Genomic DNA, 14,376 nt, shown 5'->3' on the forward strand with positions numbered 1-14,376 from the left:
GACATGTATCTCTGCTCTCATTAATTTTACTCATTATAGTCCTTAAAGTACTAGCCAAAGCAATCAGGCAAGAAAAGGAAATTGAAGAAAAAATAGGAAAAAATTGAATTATCTGTTTGATGATGATAATATTCAGTATCTAGAAGATTAAAGAAATACTTTACCAGAAGACTTCTAGAGGTAAGTGAACTCAACAAAAAATAAATTTATCATCATTGATAAATTGATACCTTTCCTATATTCAAATAAGCAACAGTCATTCTTCTGAAGAAGAAATCAGGAAAACTAGCCCCATTTACAATAACCTCAAAAAGTTGAGAATTAATCTAACCAAGAATATGAAACTTGTAATAAATAACAATTATATAACATTGAAGAAAGAAACCAAAGAAAACCTTAGAAATTGGAAAGACCTCCATGTTCTCAGATAGGCAGAATTAATATTATTAAAGGGGTTATACTGGGTTGGGGATATAGCTCAGTTGGTAGAATGCTTGCCTCACATGCACAAGGCTCTGGGTTCAATCCTCAGCACCACACACACACACACACACACACACACACACAAAGGATTATACTATTAAAAATCATATTCAGATTCAATGCAATTCCCACAAAATACCACTGACATTTCTTACAAGGTGCCAAAAATATGTGTTGGAGAGAGGGTAGCCTTTTTAAAAAGCGGTGCTGAGAAAACTGAATATCCATATGAAGAAGAGTGAAACTAGATCCCTATCTCTTACCATACACAAAAGTCAAATCAAAGTGGATCAAGAACTTAGGAATTAGACCAGAGACTGTGCAACTAGTAGCAGAAAACATAGACTTAACACTGCATCATGTTGGCAAAAGCACTAATTTCCTTAACAAGGCCTGGGAAGCTCAAGAAATAAAATCAAGAATCAATAAGTGAGATTTCATCAAATTGAAATGTTTCTGTACAGTAAAGGGAATGATTTTTAGTGTGAAGAAAGAGCCTACAGAATGAGAGAAAATTTTAGCCAGCTGCTTCTCTGATAGGAAATTAATATCCAGAATTTATAAAGAACTCAAAAACTTAACACTGAAACAAAAATAAAAACAAACAACAAATAACTCTATCAACAAATGGGCAAAGAACTAAAGATTCCCTTCTCAAACAAAGAAACACAAATTCCTAACAAATAAATTAAAAAAATGTGGTCCATCTCTAGCATTCCAGGAAATGGAAATCAAAATCTCACTAAGATTTCATAGCACTCCAGACAAAATAATGACTATTAAGAACATGAAAAACAATAAATACTGGAAAGGATGTGGAAGGAAAGTTACATTTATACATTGTTGGTGGGACTGCAAACTAGTACAACCACTCTGGAAAGTAGTATGAAAATTCTTTAAAAAATTCTAGGAATAGAATCACTATATGACCCAGTTAACCCACTGCTTGGTATTTGTCCAAAAAAAAAAAAAAAAACCCTAAAATCAGCATGCTATGGCAATACAGCCACATCAAGATTTATAGCAACACAATTTACAGTAGTCAAATAATGGAACCAGCCCAGATGCCCATCAACAGATGAATGAAGAAAGAAAATGTGGTATATGTGCACAATGGAGGTTTATTCAGTCATAAAGAAGATTGAAATTATGACATTTATTGGTAAATGGATGTAACTGAAGAATATCATGCTAAATAAGTCAGGTTCATAAAAGCAAAGATTAAATGTTTTTTTCTCATATTTGTAAGTTATAGAAAACTAAGAAAAGAAGTGGAGTGGGGATAGGATGTCACAAAGATATAGGGAAGATTCATGGAATAGAAGAAGGAGATCAATAAGGAGGGAGGAGGGGTGGGATAGGGAAATAATTGTGGAATGAATCTAGCAAAACCATGCTACATGCATGTACAAATACACCACAGTGTAATCTACATTTATGAATATGTACAAAACTCTGATTAAAAATAAATAATGTGTTAAAAGAAGATCATTAGAGTAGAAGAAGAACTATGTGAGGGGCCTCTTCAGAAAAATATTGCTAAATCTATGCACAAAGTCCTTGTGAGGTCCTCTGTGAGGTATGGGATGTGTGCTTCTCTTTGCAACGAGTAGGCCTGTTGTGTGGTTGGGAATAAGATGTGTACACATGTAATTACAAACTGAAAGAGACCAGTATCATGCAGAGGTTAAAAAAAAAGGAGAAGGAATTCATTTATAGATGAAGTAAAGGAATAGGCATGGGGGAATTGGAGAAATGTGTAAAGGAGCAAAGGTATGGTAGGCAGAATAATGGCTCTCCAGAGATCCACTTCCAAATCCCTGTAGCTGTCACAATGTTAGGACAAATGACTCTAAAGCTATTATCCAGGACTATTAAAGGGACCTAGTGTAGACAGAAGGCTCCTTAGAAGTGGAAAAGGAAGGCAGAAGAGGAGAATGAGTCAAGATGTTTATGCAAGAGGCACAATAGGATGTAATGTTGTTAGTTTTAATGATGGGAAGTGTTCCATGACTCAAGTCCGATAGGTGCTGTCTAGAAACAGGAAAGAGGACCTTCTCCCTGGAGCCCTCATAAGGCACACAGTCCAGCTGCACAGTGAGCAGAACATCCTGAGACTGGCACTGCACTTCTATCATACAGACTGTCAGATGGCAGTTTTTCTTGAGCAACTATGTTTTAGATAATTTGTTAAAACAGCAAGGAAAACTAAAACAAAAGTTTTAAGTCTTTTTTATATGGAACTCACTCACTCACTGGCTCCTTCAATTGTCCTTCAAATAAATAGCTTTTGATTACATTTCCAGACACAATTTCAGAAGCTGGAGATGCACTTGAAGTCAGAGAAAATTCCTGCCCACTGAGAGCTCATGACTTAGTGGGACAGAAACAAGAAACATAGACATTTATTTCAGCAGAAAACGAACAGTTAGGACAAACATGTTACTTTTTTGATGGCTTTGTTATGTGCCAGACTTTGAGCTAAATTGAGGATGCAACTGATCATTGGCAAAGAGGAGTTCTTGAAAACAGAGGCCCTCAAGCCTGAAAGTCTGAATTTCATCCCAATCTTTACCATTTATTAGTTCATAACCTTGGGCAAGTTGCTTAATTCCTGTAAATCTCAGATTCCTAGTCTGAAAAAAATGGGGATGATAATTGGTTTCTGTGTCAAAGGGCTATTAACAGGATTAACGAGTTTCAGTATTTGAAAAGCACTCAGAATAGTGCCCAGATTATAATAATTGCATGTGAAATACAATGAAATTGTTTGCTATATTAAAGAGAATAATAAAGTATAGTTTGTCTTGTATGCAAAGGACTCTCAGTCAGCATTGGACCAATATAGAAATAAAAAAGGTATACAAAGTATGACAAATATTTGATATTAATGCTCACAACAGAAGAAGTCCAGAGCATCAAGGACTAAACAAAGCAAATTTTCCTGGAAACATGGAAAACTTATGCCTTTATTCTCAGGAAAACAAGTTTTGAACTGGTCTGACGAAGGAGCTGAGTTGGCAACCTCCAAGCAATAGAGGCTGACGAGATCATGACACTAGTTCTTTGTCATCCTCTATACAATCCAGTGTATTAGGAATGGGGAAAAGACAATTCATTTTTCATAGATCCTTCATGTACTTTTTGTGTGGGCTGGATTCTCTAATGCATTATTTCAGGCCATTTCCAGCTTTTCTGTAAGATCAATATTTCAATCTAACAATAGATTCTGGATCTGTGTACGGGGCTAAATGTGCATGTGTGGTTGTGATATTATGATCCATTTCCAACCTCTATACTGTTGGCACCCTAAAGAACTTTAAAAACAGCGGGTGATCAATAGCATAGCAAATCCTATTAATTTAAAAAGATGAAACTACAGGTAGGAGAGAAAAAAATAGTTAAGAAGAAAAAGAGGAAAAAAGAGGAAAATACACCCTAATGGTTGTCCCTGGAGATGTCCAGTAGCTGAAGAAGAATCTTCTGAGATTGCTGAATGTTTTTTTCTTCATTAAAAAACAAAATAAAGAGAAAAGTGCAACTGAAAGCACAAATAGTAGATGTTTTTGGGCTAACATCACCTCTTCCTTAGACACAACCTCCACAAAACAACATCTTTCCATTTAACTTCCTTCCCATCCATATATCCCAGAAGGAATATGAAAAGCCCATTTCAATCAAGGGAGTGGAAGAGAAGTAATCACAACATGAGCCCAGAAAATCCATTAGATTGTACTTCTGGAACTGAAATGACAAGAAAGAGAACAAAGATTTAGGAGCCACTAGGTTTGAAGCTCTTAGAAAAATGATCTGGTAGATTGTGAAGGGGTTTTGGACTCTCAGGGTCATCAAGCTTAGAGCTCAACCCAAGTCTCTAGGGTGGTCTACCCTCATCCTGCATTTGAGGACTTGGTGAGACTGTTTATAGTATCAGCTTTCACAGCATCCCATTCTACCTTCCATCCACCCTGTACAAACGTATTTTCTTCTCTTTGTAACGTGCCTTTCCATCCACATTTTCAGAGTGTTTCTCACATCTAGAATGCCTTTCTACTTTATTTATTTAGCTTTTGGTACCAGGGATTGAACCCAGCAGTGTTTAACTACTGAGCTACATCCTTACCTCACCCCCTTTTAAGAGTTTTTTTGAGACAGGGTCTTGCCAAGTTGCTCAGGGCCTTGCTAAGTTGCTGAGGCTGGTTGTAACCTTGCGATTGTCCTGCCTCAGCCTCCAGAGCTGCTGGGATCACAGGTGTGTGCCACCATGCTCAGCCTGGTTTGGCTTTTGGCTTGAAGCTGTCCATCACTGACTAATCCTCAGTTCATTTACTCTCTCATCAGTCAACATTGTAACTTTGACTGTCTTTCAATCAGTGCTTACTAGGTTCCAGGTGCAGGAAGCACTGCTTAATATACCGTGTCTGGTTTATTTTAGAAAATGCATTTTTAGAACATATGTTATCCCAGTCATGTACATGAACCAAATAAGGCCTGGAGAATAAAATTCAGCAGATCACATGATTAGAAAGTGGTAGGTGAAACTTGAACACCAAAGTGTTTGCCCTTAATTCCTGGGCTCTGTGGCTGATATGTGCTGGGAATAGGGACTGAGGATATTGAGCTCAAATCAGCTAGTCTCTTCCTGGAGGGTCTTCAAGTTCAGCAGGCTGGACAGTGATACTGGTAATTTCTATATGGTGGAATTAAAACCTTGGTGGAAGAAGAGATTGGATTTGGAATTTGGTTGACTTTCAAACATAATCTTTAAAACTGGATAAAAGCACTAGAAAATGGTGTCCCAAGCTGAGTAAAGAGAGTATATTAAGAGACTTAAATTTAGGAAAACTGAAAATGGATCACTGAGCGGCAGTGTAGCTATAAGGTGGAAAAGTTTTATTTTTGATCAAAGTTAACTCAGTACTCTGCATAAAGTTTGAGATGTATGTGGAACATTAGAGTTGATTGTTCAGAAGACACTGGAAATCTAGAAATTCAGTTAAGAAATAGGCCAAGGGTATGCCTGTCAATAAATGCTGGGACCTTTATCCTCAGCATTTCATCCTATATTAAGTTGTTTGTGTTTTCCCTTTCTAAATAATTCTAATGATATTTAACCTAGTGGAGGACTCTTAATATTTAAGGTGGAGCCAATTGAAGTTTACAAGCTACAAACACAGTATTTCATCAAAACCCCAACTAAACATTTAAAATTCATGAGTATGGATGAAAGTAAGGAAAGATCCATCTTTTAAGCTATTTTAAAATAAAAAAATGCAATAAATTTTATGGTTTCTTACTCTCCATTTTTCTTCTAGAACCACTGGCATCCTATTTGCTTGACCAAAACTCTAATTATAGTCAGAGATACATTTATATCCCTATAGAGATTACTGTTATCACATGAAGCTACTCTCAGTTATACATGATGCAAGGCACTACTTCCTGGATTACTGTGGATGCGTTGGAGTACTCCTCTGTCACTCAGACTGTAACAAACCCAACAAATGGCACCTTACCAAGCTTCTGCACATACATGGCCTTAATATTATTCTCATGATAAAATTTTAAAGTAAGGATTACTGTCTCTTTAACACAATTTTCTCTGAGATAAATACTGTGCTAGGCATTGGAGATATGACGATAATACCCAAGTTCGCTAGTTGAAAGATTAGGAGGGGTGACAAGCACAGATATTTTCAAGGGTACAAGGGGGACTATCCTGGAGACTGTGAAGTTAGGTATAATAGGTGAGTTGTTTTGTAATATTCTTCAATAAAGATCTCCTGAACCACTCAGATTTCTTTACTATGTAACAGCAAGCTTGTGTAGCTAGCCTTGTTTTAAACCTAGATAGAACTGACTTAAAAACAAACCTAAAAAAATTCAAAATATGAGAAAAAAAACTATTTTTCCTAAACTCAAGAATTTGTGTAAGTCTAGATTGCCAGTAATGCTCTCTCTAAATGGGAAAATTTAATAAGAAGCATTCTATTATAATGAATGCACGCATTTCAAATGTTTTCATCCCATATGGTTGTAAAATATCAAATGACCTCTAGAGGTCGCTGATGGGCTAATTTGAGAGTGGGCTTCTCTGTGGTTGGTTTATCTTTGCTCAGAATTAGACATTATAAAGGATTATGTATACACACCAGAAGTGGTGGAAATAAGAAATCCCCCTTGACTCTTCTCTAACATTTTAACTACCCATAGATAGTTATGACCCACTTCACTATGATGATGTTTCATAGTAGCATGATCTCCAGACTACAGAGAAATATCCATAAAGTTATTATTCTAAATGCCCGGAGCATTGTTTATGAACAAAGCAATGTGAAACTTGAGTTAATTAAAGCTTAATAAGTTTATTTATTTTCATATGAGACATTGAAGCCCAGAGAGAAGATATGATTTCTAAAGTCACGCAGATGGCTACATATAGAACGTCCATCAGAACCTGTATATTCTGACACTCTCTTGCTCAATTTTCTCTTCTCTATCAGAGTGATTGGAGTTCTGAGTCCAGGGTACTTCAGTTAACGAAACTTTAAAGAGAATCTAATGTTAGCCAGCCATATGCCTCAAAGTGTAATGCTAATGAATTAGGGTCCCTGACCTGGTAAGGACATGCACATATACATAGATAATTACAAAGCAGTTACATAGAGGCACTTACCTTCTTGTGAACACATGGTACTACCAGAGCACAAGGCATCACCTGACCAAACACCTTGCTGGGAATTCAGGACTGTTTTCCAGAATGAGTTAATTTCTGAAATGATAGAAAAAAAAAAATAGTAGAATTTAACGAGGAAGAGAAGTTGGGGAGCTGAAAGGGAGGCCATTCTAGGCCTTCTGGAACAGCAGCAATAGGAGCATGAATTTGTGCAAGAATGTCTTCTGCTTTTGTTGTTGTTGTTGTTTTGGTTATCAAAGCTTTTTATTTGTAAAATACATTGCTTTCTTTTCAAAAGCACTAGAGTGGACAAACTAGGCATGTGACTTTAACTGTCAGCTCAATTGCAGAAAAATTATAACTGATGTTAAATGTGGTAAATTGAAATATCTGCCTTGGGCTGGGGATGTGGCTCAAGTGGTAGCACACTCGCCTGGCATGCGTGCAGCCTGGGTTCAATCCTCAGCACCACATACAAAGATGTTGTGTCCGCCGAAAACTAAAAAGTACATATTAAAAATTCTCTCTCTCTCTCTCTCTCTCTCTCTCTCTCTCTCTCTTAAAAAAAGAAGAAATATCTGCCCTTTACAGAGGGAGAAATTACCTTTTTTTTATGCCAACTAAAGCTAAAGGAACCAAATCTTTCATTTTTCCAGCAGAATTCCTCTAGTGGAGAAATTGCAGATTTCTTCCCTGACTCCTATGGGCCACAAAATAACAAGGGGTGGGGGCTTTTTCATAGTCAATGTTTCTTTAAAGGTTGTTTATTGGGGAGTTGTATTAGGATAAGTGGAGATTTGATCAAATATAAGTTTTTAAGCCCTGTCCTAATAGGTTGTTTTAGTAATACAGGACTGGCCTGTGAATTTGCATTTTAAACAATGCCTTGTGTGGATCTTTCCTTCAACTTACCTATACTGCACTGCTTATATCAGTACTTGTGATCAAAGAAATACTTGCTAAGTTGTGGATGAAGAACTGGCAATGGGAAGACAGAAAATGGGAGGTGATGAGAGGGGAGAAAGACACTGAGGGCAGAAACAGAACTTGGCATATTTGGTGAATTGGAGCACACAGCTGAAGCTACCCTGGGCCATACAGATGCAGCAGGGAAAGAGATAAGGCTCAGAAGAAGATATTCTCCAGGTCACAAGCATTTGGCATACCATGAGCAGATATTCAACTCCAACCTATACATTTCACATAAGAATACAACAGATTTCATTCTGACAACCCAAAACCTTTCAACTCGAACTTTTGATACATATAGCCAGGAAGAACTCAAATAAAGACCAATGTACTTTATCCTAATGATTGAGATATTTTCATTGTTAGAAAAATTTTAGTTCCTTTAGACTCTCTCAATGAAGTAAATATTTCTGAGAGAGTGAACTTTCCAAGGGTTCATCAAAGGTTACATGCTGGTAGAAATAGGAGCAAACCCAGGTATCTTAGTTTCTGGTTCACTGCTTGGAGTTGTGCATACGTTTCAATAAATAATACTTTACATTTATATTTCATCTGACAGAGAAACCTGCTGAGCACTGACTAAGAGCCCTGGGGTTACATGTTGTCCAAATTGTCTCATTTCATTTTGATTTACATATTTTCCAAAATACTGCCACCTTGAGTGTATTTTTCTTCGTTTGGACTTATTCTGGTAAGCTTATTTTTGCAAAAGGAAAAATTCTCATTATATTGGAAAAAAACCCAAAATCTATGGAGACTGGATATTTATGTTATCTAAATATAAAGGATAATCTAATATATATGTATATATACATATTAGTAATAAATGCTCATAGAGCTCTATCAATAATACATCATGTGCAAATTAGTGTCTGAATTAATGTTGTGTAGCTGGAGCTAGAAAAAGAAGCCTATTTTATTGCATAATAAAATGTTTCTAATTGTTGGAGGAGAACAGCTTTATTACACACCATTACTTTTAGAAACACCAACCTTTTCATTGATCAAAAAATGTTATCACTCACACAAGACTAAAAATAACCTAAAGCATAACACTCCAAAAAGGATGGAAGAAGGTAAAATAAAGTGAAAAGTATGTTTTAAATACAAAATGGAACATAATTAAGAAATAGGGTTATAGCATAGCTCACACGAATTCAACTTTTTGAAATCAGTTGTCGAGAGCTTTGAAGTGTACGCTTGTGTTTGCATTTTAATTCAGGAATGAGGACTTCTATAAAAATATTAAACCAAATTTTAACAAAATAAAGGTAAGTTCATTTGCTTTACATGTACATTTATGTAGGAAGCATGATAAGTGCTAGCATCGGTAAGGAATGGTTCATAATAATAATTGTTCTTAATATAATACTTATTAATAATTTGCATAAAAATTTACAGGTAGAAGTAACTTTCAAAAATTTTGTCACACTTAAATTTTATGCTTAATTCTTTCCAGGTACCATCTGAATATATTAATTTTGTTTAATTCAAAAAATATTTATGAATGCCTACTGTGTATCAGGCACTGTGTTCACAATAGACCTAGTCCTTGTTGCTATGGAGTAAATGATTTAATGGTCAATGTATTTAAGTTTGTAGTCAAATGGAAGCTTTGTGGAATTCAATCTTATCATTTATAAAATGGAGACAAAAATCTGTTCTAGTTTTTTCACAAATTAAATGAAGTGATTATGAATATTTTTAAAAAGTTAGAAGTGCACCTTGAGGCCTGGGGCTGTGGCTCAGTGATAGGACACCTTCCTAGCACATGCAAAGTGCTGGATTTGATCTTCAGCACCACATAAAAATAAATAAATAAAATAAAGGTATTGTGTCCAGCTACAACTAAAAAAAAATTTAAAAAAAAGAAGTGCACCTTGAACAGTATTCAGTAAGTGAGTATGGGAACAAAATTGTATTGACAAGAGTTTGTTTCTCCTTCTTCTGTTTATGAGGTAAGCCAAATGTCTACTAAAAATTTATTTGGAATCTGGCTTTGATCAGAATAAGAAAGCACACCCTAGACAGAGGCTTATGCTTCTAGAGTAATATGTTTGTTTTGCTGATAATTGCTAATAGTTGAATGATACTGTATAACAGTTTTTCACACGATAAATACCATCATAATGCTTTTGATTTCTTTGTAGATTTCACCATTAATTTGTCATTACCTCAGCATCTGAACAGTTATGTGTCTCCAATCAAGAAGGCTTTTTCTGTGGCAAAAGTCATAGCCTTAGACATTATCAATTAATTATTTTTGGTGGAATAAGCAAAAATCTTATATTGGGAAATGACTAAAGATCCTGGAAAGCTGAGGCAGGAGGTTTGGGGTGATATAAATCCCAAACTCTCTGCTCCACACTTACTTCTTTATTAGCTATAGGATGAGTAAAAAGCCTCTTGAAAATGGGATGTTGGCTTTGAGTAGGGGAAGGTGGGAGAGCTTGGAAGGGAAGAGGGGAATTAATAGTATAAAAAGTACTTGCCTTGAAGCACGTAGGTGAGGAAACTGTTATAATTTAGAGTTGGACTAAAAGTAGAACACTTTTTCTCAAGATTTCTCTCTAGTTGCAGGAGGTGGATAATTGCCTTAGAAAACAGAAAGATTTGGGGAATGGAATTGCATAGTTCCTGCCAAATGACATTGATGCATTGGAGAAAGTAAACAAAAGTGTGTGGGTGATTAATCTTCAACTGTAAAATGAAGGGTAAAAGTCAGAGGGGCTCTGAGGCAACGTGTGAGAGACTTTATCAATGGAAGTCTAGAAAAAACTGACCATGAGGATAGGCAATTAATTATGAGAGTGATAAACCTGCAAGAAGTTTGTCTTTTTAGTTCTACCAAGTCTGTTATGCCAAGGTGACAGTCCTGGATGAAAATGTTTGAGACTCCAGAGTTAGGATCTGTGAGGCTACAGCTTCTGATCTACTCTTCACTCTCCCTCCTTTCTACATGATTACTAGCAAGGATCAAGCTACAACATAACAGGTACAGTGGGGCTGGGGATGTCGCTCAGCAGCTAAGTGCTTACCTGACATGCGTGAGGTGCTGGGTTTGATCCCAGTATCACTCCCTGAAAAAAAAGTATGAAAACTTAACTAAGTACAAGAAAGCCCTGGTCTGTAAAGGGAGGAAAGACACACTATGTTAAAGAGGCTACAGAGCCTACTTTTACTGGCAGGATCCAGAGAATATATGAGATTATATTCTGAGAGTGCTGAGTTAAGGGAGTAGAACAATAAATCTAGATAAGGGACAGTTTAAAATTATGTCCCTGGTTTGAAACTATGTCTGATTCTGAAGATACCATGATAAATATAACATAGTCTTCTGTATCAAGCATCTTGTATTTTAATAAGGGATTTTAGAAAGTGAATTACTTGAAGCAGTTCATTAACATGGATCTCAATTGACCTACTATTAAGAGAAAATGTTAAAAGGTGATTTAAAATATTTTCAACTATGTTAAAAAAACACTGGAAGAAGATTATAAGGAAATACACCAAAATGTAATATCACTAGCTTTTGACACTACAAGTTTTTCTTCTTTAGATTCCTTATATTTTTCAGGATTTTAAATTTTACATTAAATAGTATTATTTTTGAAATAATAAAATTAAAGTCTTAGTCAACTTTCATTCTAGATGTATATTTGCCCATACATTTATGTGTGTTTGAATTATATTCATGGGGTAGCTTGTATTTGTTATGTGAATTATCAAGTTCCTAATTTTACTCAGTGAGAATCTTGAAAGTATCAAACATTTCTTCGTCTTCCATCCTTCAGAGAATCCAAGAATAGCATTGGATCTATTATCTCATTGTCATTATTAACATTTTCATAATGTTGTTAAAATATAAACTGTGAATACTTTTGTATTTAAGACTAGAGAACATTTAAAATGGTTTCCAATTTTCAATACGCAAAATTATCTTTAACACTCAATTAATTTATGATTCATTGAGTAGCTCTAATATTTTTAATACAGATAGATTTACTAAAATATATAGACTAACTCAATGGCTGGTAATTGGCACTTTTACTAGTCCTCCATTGTTGAACTTTAAAAATATATTTGAATAAACAATTATTTTGTTTTTGTAAAGCACATTGTTGAAAAAATTACAAGAAATTATTTTATTACACAGAACAGGTTGATTTTTCTATTTTCCTGATGGTAGAAACTAAGAAATTTATTTTCCTAAAATTTAGACTAGTAAGCATCATTTATCTTATTCCTGAGCTACTTTATTTTTTTAATTTTTTAAAATTTTTTATTTTTTTATTGGTTATTCAAAACATTACAAAACTCTTGACATATCATATTTCATACATTCGATTCAAATGAGTTATGAACTCCCATTTTTACCCCAAATACAGATTGCAGAATTACATCAATTACACATCCATAATTTTACATAATGCCCTATTAGTAACTGTTGTATTCTGCTACCTTTCCTATCATCTACTATCCCCCTCCCTTCCCCTCCTATCTTCTCTCTCTACCCTGTCTGTTGTAATTTAATTCTGTCTCTTGTTTTTTTCCCTTCCCCCTCAAATTCTCTTATATGTAATTTTGTATATCAGTGAGGGTCTCCTTCCATTTCCATGCAATTTCCCTTTTCTCTCCCTTTCCCTCCCACCTCATGTCTCTGCTTAAAGTTGATCTTTTCCTCCTGCTCTTCCTCCCTGCTCTGTTCTTAGTTGTTCTCATTATATCAAAGAAGACATTTGGCATTTGTTTTTTAGGGATTAGCTAGCTTCACTTAGCATAATCTGCTCTAATGCCATCAATTTCCCTGAAAATTCCATGATTTTGTCATTTTTTAGTGCTGCATAATACTCCATTGTGTATAAATGCCACATTTTTTTTCTCCATTCATCTATTGAAGGGCATCTGGGTTGGTTCCACAGTCTACCTATTGTGAATTGTGCTGCTATGAACATGGATGTGGCAGTATCCCTGTAGTATGCTCTTTTAAGGTCTTCAGGGAATAGTCCAAGAAGGGCAATAGCTGGGTCAAATGGTGGTTCCATTCCCAGCTTTCCCAGGAATCTCCATACTGCTTCCCAAATTGGCTGCACCACTTTGCAGTCCCACCAGCAATGTACAAGAGTACCTTTTTCCCCACATCCTCTCCAGCACTTGTTGTTTGCCTTCATAATGGCTGCTAATCTTACTGGAGTGAGATGGTATCTTAGGGTGGTTTTGATTTGCATTTCTCTGACTGCTAGAGATGTTGAGCATTTTTTCATGTACTTGTTAATTGATTGTATGTCTTCCTCTGAGAAGTGTCTGTTCAGGTCCTTGGCCCATTTGTTGATTGGGTTATTTGTTATCTTATTGTTTAATTTTTTGAGTTCTTTGTATACTCTGGATATTAGGGCTCTATCTGAAGTGTGAGGAGTAAAAATTTGTTCCCAGGATGTAGGCTCCCTGTTTACCTCTCTTATTGTTTCTCTTGCTGAGAAAAAACTTTTTAGTTTGAGTAAGTCCCATTTGTTGATTCTAGTTATTAACTCTTGTGCTATGGGTGTCCTATTAAGGAATTTGGAACCCGACCCCACAATATGTAGATCGGGGCCAACTTTTTCTTCTATCAGGCACAGAGTCTCTAATTTGATATCAAGCTCTTTGATCCATTTTGAGTTAACTTTTGTGTATGGCGAGAGAAAGGGATTCCGTTTCATTTTGTTGCATATGGATTTCCAGTTTTCCCAGCACCATTTGTTGAAGATGCTATCCTTCCTCCATTGCATGCTTTTAGCCCCTTTATCAAATATAAGAAAGTTGTAATTTTGTGGATTGGTCTCTGTGTCCTCTATTCTGTACCATTGGTCCACCCGCCTGTTTTGGTACCAGTACCATGCTGTTTTTGTTACTATTGCTCTGTAGTACAGTTTGAAATCTGGTATCGCTATACCTCCTGATTCACACTTCCTGCTTAGAATTGCTTTTGCTATTCTGGGTCTTTTGTTTTTCCATATGAATTTCATGAGCTTCTTTATATAGTTCTCATTACTATGGTTCTGAAAATAAAGTATCATGGATTGTAAGTACATTTTTAGAACCAGTTTTGGATCTGTAAATTTAATTATTTTTCTCTATTTCTATTTTCATTCATTTTTAAATTTGAATTAATGTATAAAACCACCATAACATAATAATCAGGATACAAATATTTGAATTGCTTAAAATATGAATTTACATTATTAAAAAATTAATGACATGACTACGTT

The sequence above is a fragment of the Spermophilus citellus genome (genome assembly GCF_964194105.1).
Source record: "Spermophilus citellus genome assembly, chromosome: 2".
NCBI lineage: Eukaryota > Metazoa > Chordata > Mammalia > Rodentia > Sciuridae > Spermophilus > Spermophilus citellus.